Consider the following 15,490-nt stretch of genomic DNA (forward strand, 5'->3'; position numbering starts at 1 on the left):
AGGCAAATAATCCGGATGTGGGAGAGGAGGCACCCGAGCCCTTGCTCTGAGCCTACAAGGCACCCCGTGCACTCATCCAGGTTGAGCCCTCAGGTTACTCCATCTGCCCCAGGACCGCATGAAAGGGCCAGGGGGGTCAAACGTGACACCAGCGTCTTCAGGACAACCTTCAAGGGCTTCAGGGAGGATTATTCACACTGTGTGTGTGTGTGGGGGGTGCATCACCGACTCTCCTTGGGAGGTGCGTAGGTATCTGGAAATGGACGAGCTTAGGGTCCTCTCCATTCAGGACGGCTAGGAGAGCGCGCGTTCGGGCCGGGCCCCAGATAGGGGAGGTCAGCAGTGGAGGGCTCAGGTAGCGCTATTAGAAACAAGAGGCTGGAGAAGACCTGGAATACAGCCCGCGACTGGGGGGCCTGCGGTGGCGGAGCCTCCCATCCCAGATGGCGCTTCCGGAGAGGCTGCGATCCCCGAGGGCTGCTCGCCTGGGGCCTCCGCACGCCGCCGCGCGGGGCCGAGCAGGGTGCGGTCGCCGCGGCCCCTCCGCGCCGCACGCGCTCCCGAGGCCGCCAGGGGGCAGCGCGGCGCCCGGGGCAGAGTGCGGCCGCGGTGGAGCTCGCCGTCACCTGTTCGACCCGCCTGAAGACCAGACCCTACGGCTCCCGATCCGGCAGGTCCGGGGCGCGCCCGGGAATCTGTGTGCTCCCCAGGGCCGGGGGCGGTCGGGGCGCCGCGGCGGCCAGAGCCCGGGCTCCGGCCCTTGTCCCCGAGCCCAGCCCCGAAGGACCCGGGCCCCAGGTGCGCCCGCCGACTGTCCAGGCGCCGGGCTCCGGGAGGGGGCTGGGCACCAACGCATCTTTGTCCTCCCTTTCTTCCCGCTGCCCGCTCTCGCCCGCGGGCGAGTTCCGACCGGCGGCTCCCGGGCGGGGGGCGGGGAGGGGGGAGGCGAGGCGGGGCGAGGCGGGGCGGGGGCGCGGGGCGGCCACCGCAGGCCGGTGCGGCGAGCGCCCGGTAGCCGTGCCGCGTGCGCCCGGCAGAGGCGGCCCTGCGTGCCGTACGCCGCGTCCGGGGCGCGCCCGCCGCTATTCAGCTTCCCGGGCTCATTAGCAGTCTCGGTGTGCGGCTCGGCGCGGGCTCACAAAGAGCTGCGGCGGCGGCCCGGCGCTCGGCCTCGCGGACGGAGCCGGCGGCGGCGGGGCGGGGGCGGCCGTGCACCCGCGCGGCCCCGCGCCCGGGCCAGGTAAGCCGGGGGCCGCGGCCGCAGCCTGGGGGCGTCCGGGCCGGCGCGGAGGGGGCGGGTGGTGCCGGGGCGCGGGGCGGGGCGCAGATGCTGCGGCCCGAGCGCTGCCCCCCGGACCCGCGGTACTGCGGGGTGGCCGGGCGCCGCTGGGGTCTGGGGGCGGGGGTGGAACGGACCGGCGCCCCCTCGACCGGCCGGCGGGCGCGGCGAGGCCGAGCCGGAGGCTCGCGCATGCCGGGCGGGAGACGCCGCCGTGAGGGGCGACCCTGCGCGGACGGAGGGCGCTGGCCGGCGGTGGCTGCCCGCTCGGGTCCCGCCGGGCTGGCCGGGCGGCTGGTGCGTTCCGCGGCCCCGCTTGGCGCTGGCAGCAAGTCCCCGTGCAGGGCAAGTCCCGAGTTTGGGGTCGTTTCTGGGGTTCCTGCCTCCCGGGAAGGCGAGTCCCGATCTTCGCCCCCTCCCATTTCTCTTCATAATGAGAAACTCCTCAATTAAAATTTCCACCCCCTGGTTCCCCTGGGCCGCCGGCGCGGGGCTGGGGGTGCGGCGCGAGCCGCCACTCGCCTCGGCCCCTTCCCCGCCGCGCGCACAGCCTGGCCGGGTTGCTGCTGGGAGATTGGGCCACTGATGATCCAGGCGAACATCGAGCCCCCCGCCCCCCGAGCTGGGCGGCGGGCGGCGGGCCTCGCTGTGCCGCGGCTGGGGGCCAACTTGCCCTGGGCCGGGCGCCGAGGAAGGGTCCGGAGGGCGCCGGCGAGGGGCCCGCCCTGTCTGAGCCTCGCCGCGCGTGGAGGCTGAGATTGAGTCTGCTCGTCTTAACTTAGTATTTACTTGCAGGAGGAGGACTTAATTTTTTTCAGATCTGTTCGTTTACTGCCTGACAGGGGCCAGTCTCAAATCTGTGGTTAAAAACTCACGGATGACCATGCAGACGGTGAAGTCCCCCACATTCAGGACTCTCATCCCAGCACTTCTTCCCGTGGGCTGAGTTGTCCCAGGCTTCTTCAACCTCTGGCCCCCTTTCTGGGATTCTCCCCCCCCCCCAACCCCCCTCTCTTTGAGAAACCACAGCGGTTTTAGCAATAATGACTTCGGGAGTAGAAGCAGGACAACTTTTCCTAAGGTCACATTTGAGGTACTCTGTGGCTACCCAGAGCCTCCGAGCTAGACCCTGGTGAGGTGGTGGCGGGGACTTCTCCTCCACCTTGCAGGGCACGTGGTTCTGTTTCTCAGTCCAGAGCTGCCAGGATGTCCTGCGCTGTGTCCTCACTCCAGGCTGGTCGTCTGCAGCCAGGGCTCGAGAGGGTCTCCTGACATGGAAGCTGGTGCGACTCTGGGCGGTGTCCAGGGAGTTAGTGGACCAGCTGGAGCTTGCTGGTGGTCCCCGCACTGAGCTGGCAGCCTCCTTAGTGCTGGTGGCAAGACCCCTGGAGTGGTCTCCGGAGCTGGGCTGGGCTGGGTCTGCTGGGCTGGGTCTAGCGATGGGGCCCTGCCAGGGTCTTCTGTGGGAGGCAGCCTGTGTCTCTCCAGACCTCTTGCCATTTGTTAGGGATCATGGTGGTGCCCCCCCCCCCCGCCCCCCGCCCCGGCCTGCCTTTCCATCTCCAAAGTACTGGGCTTCTGCGTCTGGGAGGAGTGCAGGCTGAACCAGATGGTTGGGGGAGGTGGGGGGTGGTGTGTGTGTGTGTGTGTGTGTGTGTGTGTCTGTCTGAGGGGGGTAGGCGCCATCAGGAGAGTGAAGCTGGTGGTGGTCAACTTCTTACTCTCTTCCTCCAGTGTTTCTTTCCTGCAGCACCCAAGGCCCGAGTGTGGCTCATTAATTTGTTTGCATAAGCATCCCCTGAGTGGTTATAACTCCCTCCCCCCCTTTTTATATAAAATATTAGGTTCACAGGAATAATCGGTGGGGATGGATTGTGAAATGGAGGTGTATAAATAATTCAATCTGCCAACCAAACTAAGAAATGCTGGGTAAAAATAAAAGATAATTGTAAAAGACACCAGTCGCACCCCTGGAAACTGAGAGGGAGCGCTAAGACACCTTGATTTTTCCTAGACACAGCTGAGGAACTCAGAGGAAAAACACATTGGTTGGGGAGGTTAGCATCAGGCCGGGCTTTGTATGGATTGGGCGCCCTGTGCATGCGGCCTGTCTTGGGGGAGAGACATACAGGTTCCCTCTGGGTCTCAGCTCCTCCCTGCCCTGGCTCTGTGTGCTTGAGCTGGTGACTCAACAGGTGAGGGCCTCTGGTGACACCACAGTCTGAACTCTTGGAGAGACCTTTACTGTCAGGGGAGTCAGAGGCAGCTAGGGGCAGGTGGGCACAGAGGCCCTGAGAACATCCCCAGCTGGCCTCAAGGGCCTTCTGGAACAAGCAGCAGAAACCAGCACGCCTGCCTTGCAGCTTGGTCTTAGAGAAATGGAGAGAGTGTGAGAGAGCCTGGGGTGGTGGTAGCTGGGACCGTGCCAGGTGGCCGTGAGGAATGGGGATGTGTAGACACTGTCAGACAGCTCGAGCCCCAACGTAGGTCCCATCTGATGATTGCTCACCAGAAGGTGGCCCAGGTGCCTGTTGGTGGTTGGACCATGTGCCCGCAGGGAGGATTCTGTGGTTTCATCCCCCTGTCTGTGTCCCCCGCCCACCGCCTGGGTTGGGTCCAGTTCCTGCCTCCGAGGAGCCTGCTGGCAGGGCTGAGTCAGCTGGCGTGGGCTGTCTCCCATCGCCTTTCCTGAAGTCAGTTCATTCCCTCCCTGTCCTCCCCTGGACACATGAGGGAGCCCAGGGAGGACAGTAACCTCAAGGTCACAAAGCCGGGCTCTCTCCGTAGGGCTCACGGTTCCCCAGTGTGCTGCGGAGCCCTCCATATTAGGAATTAGGGAATTAGGATTTCCGTGCTGGCTGTGGGGTTCTGTAAGTTGGGCTGCAGGATTTCCTCTCAGCAGGTGGGGCCCAGGCCAGGTTTGGTGTTCCTTGCTCAAGCCCTCCATGGCTTCCAATGCTCACTGCACACCCACATTCCTTGGTCTGACTTTCTCAAGTTCCCTTCCTTGCTCCCAACGACGGTCCCCTCAGGCAAATGGGATCACTGCCCAGGCTTGCCCTGGGTTGTTCACACCCTGTCCCCTTGGCCTGGGGCCCTTGTGTCCATCCTTGACGATCCCAGCTAAATGTGGACTCCTTTCCTCTTATCCCCTCGTCCTCAAATTTGCCAAGCTTATGCCTGCCTCGGGGCCTTTGCACCTGCCATTCCCGCTCTTTGGCATGGCTTCCTTCCTCCAGATGTCCACCTGGCTTGCTCCCTCACTTACTTCAGTTCTCTGGTTCTGTGCCAGCTCCCTGACCCCCGTATGGTAATTAACATAACTTCCCCCCTTTTCGTTAACCCTGCTTTGTGTTTCTTTTTAGTATTTAATGTTCGAATGTCTCTTTATTGACTCTTACCACTCCATTGTAAAGACCTTGTTCTCTTCTCTATTCCTGGCAGCTAGAACAGTGCCAGGCACCTCGTTAGACCCTCAGTGCTCCTTGGTGGAGGGATGAATGAATGAGTGAGACCCCAGGAGTGGCCTTCTTCCTTTCAGCCTGGCTCCCTGCTCCTCCTTTTCCCAAGCCCCAGGGCTGGAACTGAGCTGGATTGACACTTGTATTCACGGTTGGTTGGATCCTTCCTAGAAGTCAGCACAGAACCTTGTGCTCAGTGGGCAGATAGGAGAGAGCTGTGGAATTTTACAGTGCAGGCGTGTTTTCAGATAGGCCAGGAGACAACATGGTTGGAAAGGTAATCCGGCCCAAAGAGTGGGGTCCTGATTCTTCACAGAAACTCCCTTTTGGATTTTCGGTTTGGATGGCATGTCGTCGGGCTGTCCCTGCTGCCAGAGCCCACTCTGTGTTGTCCCCTCAGTCACCTGGGATATAGAGGCGCTGGGAACGAGGCATCCTCTTGCCCAGGTTCCCTTCTTCCTCCATCTGGATGTTTCTAAACTTGTCTTGTACCTTATGTCAGACCCGGCATCTCGAGGCTCCCAGCCAGTCCACCTGCCCCATGTTTGCCAGCCTCCCGATCCTCCTGTCCGTGCTGTGGTCTCGCCGGGGAAGGTGCGCTGGTGGTATCAGGAGGAAGGCAGCGTGAGGTTGGGAAGGACAGTGGGGTTTGGAGGAATGAGAGCTCTATTCAAAGAACCTGGCTCTGCCACTCATCTCTGGGGCCTTGGACAAGTCACTGGCCTTGGGAGTCTTTCTCAGCTTCTGTCCTACTGACATTATACGTCTTGCTTGCCGTTGTTTGGGGGCACATGTAACTTTATATACAGTTCCCAGCATTGAACTGATGCACAATGTCATTACCACGCCTAGGGCTTTGCGGGGGGGCCCGTGTGGCCTCCAGGCCTGTTGTGGTTTCTGCTATTTCCCTGGAAGTTTGAGGGGTCAGGTTTGGTTGTTTCAACCACAGCCTTGTAAGAGAACGTAGTGTGGGCGCTTCGTAAACTCTCAAGAGCTGTTCTCATGTCAGGTGCTACATCTGCTGTTTTGTGTCTGAAGGATCAAAATTAAGAAGGGGAAAAAACACGTGGTTGAGTTTCCTGCATCTACTGACTGAGGAAATATTTTCGTCTTGTGGTATTCTGACAACCGAAACGCTCCAACATTTGAAGGTAGTTTTTCATGGAGAAACCAGCCCAGGTCAACGCACGTCGGTGGGCACTTGGGCTGGTTGAGTTCTGGTCCTCTGTGTTTGCTCTTTTAAATAATGTCCCTCGAAGCCCAAGAGGCAGATCGATTGTCTCATCTTGGCAACACGGGGGCTGCAGAGCAGGTGGCTGGGGCTGGCCCAGGAGCTCCCTGCAGGGCCGCGCTGCGATTTGGGCCTGAGTGGGAGAGAGCGCGAGGCCCGTCTGCTCCCCCGGGCCCCCCATCCCACTGGGGCTTTGTTCATATCATACTTGTTTTTCAACCGGGTAGGCGTGAGTAGGATTCATGACCACTCACCTGATCCACCCAGGGGTTAATTTTCAACATGTGTCTAGAGAATCTGATAGCTGGTGACCAGTGGACCTGAGCGCTGGTTGGTGGTTGGAGAGTAACGGACATGTCACAGGTGACCCAGGGTCCTACACGGGGACAGCGAGAGGGCTGGGAGTGTGCCACCCAGCAGAACAGCTAATACTGTTGGTGGGTCTGTAAAGGTGTTGTCCGTTTTGCACTTGGAGTTCACAGGGATTCCTTGCCCCTCCTGTCCCAAGCATCAGCTTTGCAGAGAGACACTGAGGTCTGAAATGCTCAGGCCCTTGTTCTGAACAAATTTGAATATGTAAATAGGAGTACAGTATTTGTATTTAGAATTCTCGGTTTGGGTATATCTATACATAATGTATATGTATTTCTGTATATATAGGTATGTGTAATATGTCTACATCTATCTATTTTTTTTTAATTTGATTGGTTTTGTATTCCTGGAGTTGATTCCCCACCAAGGCAGCTCTAAATGTGAATTTTTCTGAATTGTTGTATGCATCGTTAATTTAATAAAAAATATATAGTGTATCGTTTTTCTCAGTTGGTTTGATTATCACTTGTCTTGGAAAAATCCATTGTTTCAATAACAGGAGACCCATTCACTGAGTGAACGTGTGCATTTAGGGATGATGGATTTCTCAGGTCCCTCTGGCAGCAAGTGTGTGCATTGTTCAAATAAAACACAGTTTATGTTTCTCGGTCTTTTGGTGCAGTAAGTGAGCCATGTGCTCTAACATCTGTCCATATTATCCAGAGCTGGTGACAGCTGTTATGGGTGGGGTGGAGTAGGAGTAGGAGTGCGGCCTGTGTTAAGAATCAGAAGCCCGGCTCTGCCTCCCAACACCCAGCGAAGGCCCCTGCTCAGAGTTTGACTTAAAGCCTCCTAAAAGGACACACGTAGGTCTGCGCTTCCTTCCTCACCAGCCTCCTGAGTTACAAGGAGTTTTGAAGACGAAGCGAGATAAGGTGTGGGCGAGCGTTTTGTTACGATAAAGTGCTCGCTTAACCCGGTCACCAGGGTTAGAGAGAGAGAGAGAGAGAGAGAGAGAGAGAGAAAGAGAGAAAGAGAGAGAGAGAGTGTGTGTGTGTGTGTGTGTGTTTCTCCCCAGCTTGTCTGACGGGCCTCAGATACCAGGCACACCTTGGGTCCCTGACTGGTGCTGGCTGGTCCCAGCAAAGGCGGGCAGATGACTGATGGATAATTGGTCCTGGCCACGGACGGGTCCCAGCGCTGAGCACTTGGCCTGCCTGCTAGATCACGGGCCCCTGAGGCAGGCCGTGCTTGGTCGTGGCGATGGCTATTTTCTCCAGAGAATGGTAGTGGGAGAAGCCTGACCCACGGCCCCTCCTCCATGTGACTTCCTTTGTGTACACGGACTGCGAAGATTCTGCTCGTGGCCTTTCTCTGTCCTTCGGGTGCCAGAGAGGAGCCCGCGGATGTATGGCAATGGACAGGCCACCTGCCTTTGGCTCTCACGGGGACGTCTCTGAGCTGTTTCTTGGGTTGGAAACTCGGAGAGCAGAAGCCCCTCCAGACCAAGAACTCCTGACTGTGTCTCTCCTTTGGGCTTTAACAGATTTCGGCTTCTAAATTAATTGCATTTCATTAAGTAATGGTTTTCTTCTTGATCCCAGGCTGCTCTGTGCTTAATCAGCAGTGGTGAGTGGTGCCGCTTGACTTACTGTGATGCCCTCAGACTCAGAGGCACCTCTGGCTCACATCGACTTCTTGTGGGGAGCTGCCTTGGGGGACCCCTGGATGTGGCAGCCTTCTCCCCCACCCCCGCTAGCTCTGAGAACCCCTGCCTTAACTCTCGGTATGTGTTGCTCTTTTTACCTGTCGCGTAGGATGGCTTATGTACTGACAGACACAGCGGGGTGCTGGGCACCTAAATGGCAGCCCCTCACCCCGCGCCTGTCATTCCCCTGCTGGTCCCTTGATGAGTGGGGCCTCTGCAGTGCAGACAGGTGCCTCCACTTTAGATACCCCTCAGCCCTTTGCTGAGAGCTGCATCCATCCGTCCATTCCTCCATCCACTCCACAGGTAGTTTCTGAACCCCTGCTCTGTTCTGTCTTTGCCAAGCCCCGGCTAGAGCTGGGTGAGCTCAGGAGGGAGGGAGCAGAGAGGGGCCGGTGGTGACTGAGCCCCCGATTCTGGCTCTGGGCCCACAGACTGGAGAAGCAGTCTGGAAGGTGTGAGAAGCCTAGAGAAGCACAGACTGGAAGGTGTGAGAGCCCCAGCGTGGGTCGGGAGAGGGGCTCATGGAGGGCACATGGAGAAGGGGTTTGGGGAGGGGCGCCGAGAGAATGCTGGGAGGGGTGCATGGGGGGAGGCATATGGGGGGTGCGGGAGCCCATGCATGGCTGAAGAAGGGCAGAGCCCAGCCTTGCACCCCTCAGAGCCATGTGGCTCCAGGGGCCTCGTTCCCTACTGTCTCATGTAGGAGGAGGCTGCTGCCGAGGTCCAGCCTTGCTGGCAGGGATGTTTAATTTTACCCTTTAGAGACTTACAGGCTTTCTAGATTAAATTGCCACTGTTCCTCTACAAAAGTGACAAAATCCGTGGCAAACCATAAATCACGTTACTAATTTGCTCGCACGGAGTTAACTTCTGCAGCTCTGCTGGCTTACTGGAAGGAGAGTCGGGCAAACAGAGGCGCCCATTTCCAGTTGTCAGCGAGCACTGGGAGACCGGGGGAGGGGTGGGTGGGTGGGACACAGGTCACAGACGCCTGGCCGCCCTGCCCGCCGTGTGGCCGTCTTTGCCCTGCCTGGGCAGCCTGCTGGTCACGGCAAGGGCAAGGGCTCCTCGAGGCTTCCTGGCCCTCTGCAGGGAGGGGGCTGACCCGTCATGCAGAGGGAGCGGGGAAGGAGGGGGAGAGAGTGGCAGCTGCTGGACAGATGTGCCGTGGCTAGGCAGCCCGGTTCCAGCGGCCTCTGCAGGCTGGCCAGCTCCGAAGACGCCCTCAGACGCCTCCTGTGTGTGACCCTGACTCCAGGGCACCCACAACCTGTGTCCTCTCTTCCCCTTTTGAGGCTCGAATAGGCTGCAGTGGCTGTTCATCCTCTGGGTTATGGTGGCTCCGAAAACATCTGTTACGGGTTGCTTTCCTTTTTGGAGAGCGGTCGGCCTGTTTTCTGCTTTGGCGCAGGGTGGGCGTGAGCACCATTCCCTCCCACGAGGCCTGTGGCCTGGCCCTTGTCACACTGCCTATTGGCCCAGGCCTGGGTGCTGGCCCACGCTTCCTTCGTCACTTACTGTCAAGTGCCACGTGTGGCTTGCTAGTTGTTGGGCCAATTAGAAGCCGTGACTTGTTGAGAGCAAGCTTCATCTGATGGGGGTGATGTCTGTGTGCCGACCTTGATCCTGCCCTCGGGCCCCATAGCTGCACCAGGCAGGGAGGAGTGGGGAGGGGGGCTCTGAGCATCGCGTGCTGCCAGGACAGGGGGTCTCGGGGCTCACTCTCCTGGTGGCTTTATCAAGCACCTAATACCACACTGACTCCCAGAGCTGCTTTCTTCCTTTCCAGTGACAAGCCAGCCGGTGGTGTATTTAATAGCTGAGGTTTCACAGTAGAAATCAAGTGGTTCTGTCGGTGGCATGATAGCCTGTCCATGCTCATGCATGATATCCGCAGCGGGGAACACATGAGTGCCTGAGCCGAGGGACTGGCCATCACTGTCTACGGAATCAGAAGAGTGCTGTGAAATCCACACATATTTGTAGAAGTACAAATAGAGTTTACTTTTTCAATGGCCACCCTTGAGGTGAAATTAGCTTCGGTTTCAAGGAAGTAAGTGGAGACATAAGTCATCAACTTGGGACTGATTTATTTATTATTTTTATCTCACCCACCCCAATTCCCGAGGGTGGTCCTCAGGCTCTCATGCATATTCCTTGTGGAAACTGACCAAGCTGACCTAGACCTGGAGTCCACGATGGGTGTTCGTTGTCTAGGATTCAGGTCAGCTGATCATTTGGGCACAGCGGGACCTCACATCTCAGGCCCTGATACCAAAACCTTTTTTTTTTCCCTTCCACACACATGGGCTTAGTGGAATATATTTTAACAAATTACTCATCTTAAGATAATGCACTATATTATTAATAAGAAAAAGGCAGACAACTGGGTAGAGAAGGGGACAAAAGACACTTCACCTAAAAAAGGTCCAATAAACATATGAAAAGATGCTTGACTCCATTAGTCAACAGGGAGATGTCAGGGGTCTCCAGAGAAACAGAATCAATAGGGTAGGCGTGTGTGTGTGTGTATATTTATCATGAAGAATTGGCTGATGTGATGGTGGAGGCTGAGAAGTCCCAGATCTGCAAGCCGGAGCCCCAGCAAAGCTGGTGGTGTAACTCAGTCGGAGTCTCTGAGTCTAAAAGCCTGAGAACCAGGAGAGCCAGTGGTATAAACCCCAGTGCAAGGGCAGGAGAAGAAATGAGCTGTCCCAGGAGGCAGGACTAGAGGGGTGAATTCCGCCTTCCTCTACCTTTTGCTTTTGTTTCAGTCCCTCTGTGGATCAGATGATGCCCACCCATGTTGGGGAAGACCATCTACTTGACTGAGTCCACTGATTCAGATGCTAATCTCATCCAGAAACACCCAGAGACACTGTTCAATCTGGGCGCCCTGTGGACTCTCACTTTGACGCATCCAGTTAACCATCATGATGTGATATCATTACACACCTACCAGAATGGCTGAAGTTATCAGGAACTAGCAGGTGTTGGGGAGGACGTGGAGCAATGGGAACTGTCGCTGTTGGTTGGGGTGTCAATTTCTACAACTGGTTTGGGAAGCCGTTTCACGGCACCAACTAAAGCAAAAATTACATATATCCTCTGACCAGCAGTGTCCCTCTGAATGGAGTTGCGGGAAACAGAGCATATGGCCACTGGGCTGAAGAAGTCAGGTCCTAATCCCTGGAACCCGTGAACGTTACCTTAGATGTTAACTTCTATGCTAACTTATATGCGATTAAGGATTTTGAGATGAGATAATCCTGGGTCCTCTGGATGGGCCCTAAATGCCGACCCACGGGTCCTTCTGCGAGAGAGGCAGGGGAGATAGGAGGCAGAGGAGGAGGCTGGAACCACAGAGGTGGAGATTGGAGCAGTGTGGCCACACGTCAGGGCATGCTGCCAGCCCCAGAAAGTGGAAGAGGAGAGGAATGAGTTCTCTAGAGCCTCTGGAGGGAGCGCGGCCCCTGCCGACGCCTTGATTTCTGCCCAGTGAAACTGTTGTCAGCCTTCTAGGTCCTACAACGGTGAGAGAATCAGTGCGTGTTGTTTTAAGCCACGTAGTTGTGTGGTGATTTGTTATAGCGGCCACAGGATGCTGATACAGCCGTCTAGAGGCAGACTCGCCAGCAAGCCCAGGTTTACTCCCACACGGAATGCCACAGAGCACGCCGTGAGTGGACCTTCTGTGAGCGCACGAAACAGCGTGGCTGAGTCTTGTCACATGCCATTGAGTGAAAAAAACCCCAGACCCCAGAGTCCCTTACTGTATGTTTCCTTCGATAGGAAGGTCAACAGGCAACTTTTATCTCTGCGGCTGGAAGTCATGTTGCCCTTGGGAGATGGTGATTGGAGAGGGCATGGTCGGGCCTGGCCAGGCTTTTGGAGGCACTCACTGGCAACATCCCCTGTCTTGATCTGGGTGGTGTTTTGCATGGGTGAATTCCAGTTCATGATGCGAAACTCTTCAGTACATATACTTCAATAAAAGCTGAAAAAAAACCCCCCAAACCCAAAAAAGAGCAGTACATCATCTTGAAATTTTCAAGGAGAACTTTCAATAGACTGACTCATGGCTTATTTTACTGCTGGAACAATAATATCAAAATCAAGATTACATTTAATGTGAGATAATGAAATTTTGCCATTCCAACAAGTGCTTGTTAATATTTAGATTCGAACTGTGTTTTCCAAATGAAATCAGAGAACGTAAACCCAAGGAGGATGCTAAGATCTATATGCATGTAATTGATAATGGATAAGTTATCTAGATGAAATAAGTTTTAATTCCTGCCTGTGAAGGGAGCTGTGCTCTTAAAACCAGACACGAGCAGGCCGGGTACGTAAGGGTCAGATGCTGTGCACTTCCAGGTGAGTGGGAGGGAAACCAAAGAGCTTTGAGAAGCTAGAGTGGAGGGAAGTGGTGTGTATGAACTCTGGGTGAGCCCTGAAATCTGGGTGGAGGTCCCATGACATGGTCTGTCCATGCACCCTCCAGGCCACCTTGCCCAGCACACGGAGGTCCCCAGAAATCTCTGCTGTCTTTGCCCACACCTCTCCCTGGCCTGTTTTTCCTACCCCTCCCACCTGTGAGTTCTCTCTCATCCCTCCCAACCCCGGTCGGGCAGCCCCACAGCTGTGCTGCAAGGCTCTGTCCCTGAGACTGTCTTACACAAGCAGACAGTCTCGGTGGTCTTTTCCACGGTTTCTTCCAGGGATGCAAGGGAGGCAGCTGCTGACACGTGGCTGTGCAGCCTCGGAGGTTCCATGCGCGTCCCTGGCTTCACTCTGGTGAACTGTCAGCCTTGACCGGTGCAGGGAAGGCATGGTGGCTTCTTCAACATGGCCGTCCGAGGGGTGTCCCCGGACAAGGGAGGGCTGGGGATCTGTGGGGGCCCTGGGCCCATTGGGAACCAGCCTGGCGCAGCAGGGCCCCCAGCACTGGTCCATGCTGATGTGATGTGTTGTGGGGGCGTCACTGAGATTTTCGGGGCAGGTTCTATGTATGTGGTGGCGTAGTTCAGGAATCTAGAAGCGTGGGTTCTGCAAGCCCCCGGCTGAGCGCTCTCTAGCTGCATCTCCTTCATCCCAGAGGGTAAGCTTTGTTTATGAAGCAGGGGAGAGAGCTGGGTGGCCCCGAACCCAGCTCCTTCTCACCTCTTCATGCCCCCGTCCCCTCTGTCCTGGACCAGATGAGTTTCCTAACTATCCCTCCTTTTCCTCAGTGCTGCTGCTAAGACCTGTTCTCAGCTCTCCCTGGTATCCCCCTCCTCCCCTCTCCCTTGGTGTTATTTTCCCTCTTGGCACTCACCCTCACCTGGCCTATACTATGAGTTTGTCTCTCGTTCTTCTGCATGGAGAGCTCCCTGAGGATGGGGGTGCTCCAGTGTCGGGGGGAGGAGCGTGGCTGGAGTTGGGGGTGGGACTGGGCCAGTAGCAGTTTTTGCCCTGGATGATTAGCGAGGGAACTGGACTCTTGCCAGAAGCATGCCCTGCCCGTGTTGGCTCGAGGACTACTCCCGGTGGCCTGGCCACCCTGGGGACATTGGCACAGCTCCGGAGCGAGCATTTCCGTGTGCAGTGTGCAAAGCATCATGCTGGGTTCTGGCGCACACAAAAAGGAAACAGTGCCGTGAAGCCCGGGCCCTGCCCTCAGGGGACTTTGGATTTGGTGAGTTTGTTGGGCGGGGGGGAATGTCATCGTCAATGGATAGAAGAATAAAGGGTCAAAGGGGCTCCTGCAAGGTGTGGCAGCAGGCGGAAGATGCACGCCTGAATGAGGTGGTCATTCTGATGGTGGCTCATAAAAATCAGAGCGTGCTAAGGGGGCGTGTACACCCCAGTCCCCAAGTGTAGACTATACTGGGTGATGTCCTTCCAGAGAGCACAGATGGAAGCGGAACAGTAACTTGGCAGTGGGAAGGTCAACACCAGCAGTGATGAGTCATGTTGAGTGTCAGTGCCCTTGATAGGACGGGATGGAAACGGCACTTTACCTCTGTGGTGTGTCTCCCCCAAACCCATCACTTCAGTCTAATCATAAGGAAAACGGCAGTTAAATTCCGATAGAGGAACGTTCTATAAAGTACCTGCCCAGTACTCCTTAACACTGATGAATCCATAGTGTCATACAAAACGGAGACTGTCACAGCCAGGAGGAACCTAAGGAGGCACGTTGACAAACTGTGATGTGTCCTGGTGGGGACCCTGGAGTAGAAGAAAGACACTGGGGAAAAACTGAAGGGATATCAAAGTGTGGACTTCACTTAGCAGCAGTGCATTGATACTGGTTCATTAACTGTAACAAAAATGTAGGACATTAACATAAGGCGTTCGTGATCTTACATTAATGGGAAACGGGATGTCGGGGTCTATCTATGGAAGATCTGCTAAAAAAAAAAAACCTTTTCTAAAAAGCGAAGTCTGAGCCTCGCTGTCCCTCCTCATCCAGCTCCAGACCCTCTTGGCTTTGTCGTGCCTATTGGTCCTCCTTCTTTACTGAAAACTGGAGGAAAGTTCAGTTTAGAATTTGGAATATAGATTTTTGTATGCCTCACATTTCTGGGTGCTTGAAAATCACAGGTTTCTCAGGTGTGGTGGGTGTGGGTGCTGGGGACCACCCCCCGGGAAAGACGAGCCCAGCTGGGACACTCACGGGCACGTGGGCCAGGTTCCCTTGGTCTCGAGACCGCACAGCTGAGCTTCCTTCTGCTTCCTTCTTATGTGTGCAGAAAAGGAAAGCATTGACACCAAAGTGTCAATGTCCTGAGCTGCCTCTCTCCCCTGATCAGCCCCTGGGTCTCTTATAGTTAGTGACCAGAGACCATTTGGTGGGGGGGTAACATTGGTTGCAAGAGGCAACATGGACCCAAGCTGATGTGTGTGCAGTTGAGGGTCCAGTGAGGAGGTAAAAGGGAGCCAAGTGTCTGTGTGGGCTGAGCTGGTGCTAAGGATTCACGGCCAACACTGAGTAGGTGGTAGAAATGGCTTTGTTCCCATAGGAAGGGCCAGCTGGCAAGGATGCTGGAAAACAGCCCCCCCCCCCCCCAGCAACTAAATGCCTGGTTTTTGGATAATTTCATGGTCTTTAAAGTACATAAGCATCACCTCCTATATTTTTGGGAGAGGCTTAGCAGAAAATGAAAGGAGGAGCCCCACGGGGGAAGGAGAAGCCCGGTTGGGATCCCTGCTGCCCTGTAAATGGGCCCGGCCAGCCAGGATGCTGTGGTTTATGGAGAATTGGAAGGGCCTGCCTGGGGCTCAGCCTGCTTGCTGAAGCCGAAGCCTGGCTGGGCAGTGGTGGGCGCGGCTTCCTCCACTTGCAGCCGGAGCAGACACCTGCTTTGCAAGATGGCATGAGTCGTGAACGAGACCGTGTGTGCCCCACGTCACTGCGGGATCTGGCGCTTGGTGTGGGACAGGCGAGGCTTGGTGCTGCAGCTGGTCAGGGGGAGGGTAACTACACCTCTGGGGACCTTGTACAAGTCACG

General features: G+C 56.2%; 1 protein-coding gene across 3 annotated transcripts in view; it reads left to right on the forward strand.

Annotated features, from left to right (window-relative positions):
- Window positions 1-577: 577 nt before the first annotated feature.
- The window catches only part of APBA2 (amyloid beta precursor protein binding family A member 2), a 223,033-nt gene continuing 208,120 nt past the window's right edge, over window positions 578-15,490 (forward strand). For 2 of the 3 annotated variants that reach the window (XM_081831510.1, XM_081831517.1), the window contains exon 1: window positions 578-674. The gene's annotated coding sequence lies outside the window, so the exon portion shown is untranslated. Of the gene's footprint in view, window positions 675-1,184; window positions 1,241-15,490 lie in introns of those variants that run through there. The other variant, XM_081831511.1, reaches the window with a different exon arrangement.

Source organism: Leptonychotes weddellii, chromosome 9, assembly GCF_054177405.1.
Source record: "Leptonychotes weddellii isolate Sample4059 chromosome 9, ASM5417740v2, whole genome shotgun sequence".
Classification (NCBI taxonomy): Eukaryota; Metazoa; Chordata; class Mammalia; order Carnivora; family Phocidae; genus Leptonychotes; species Leptonychotes weddellii.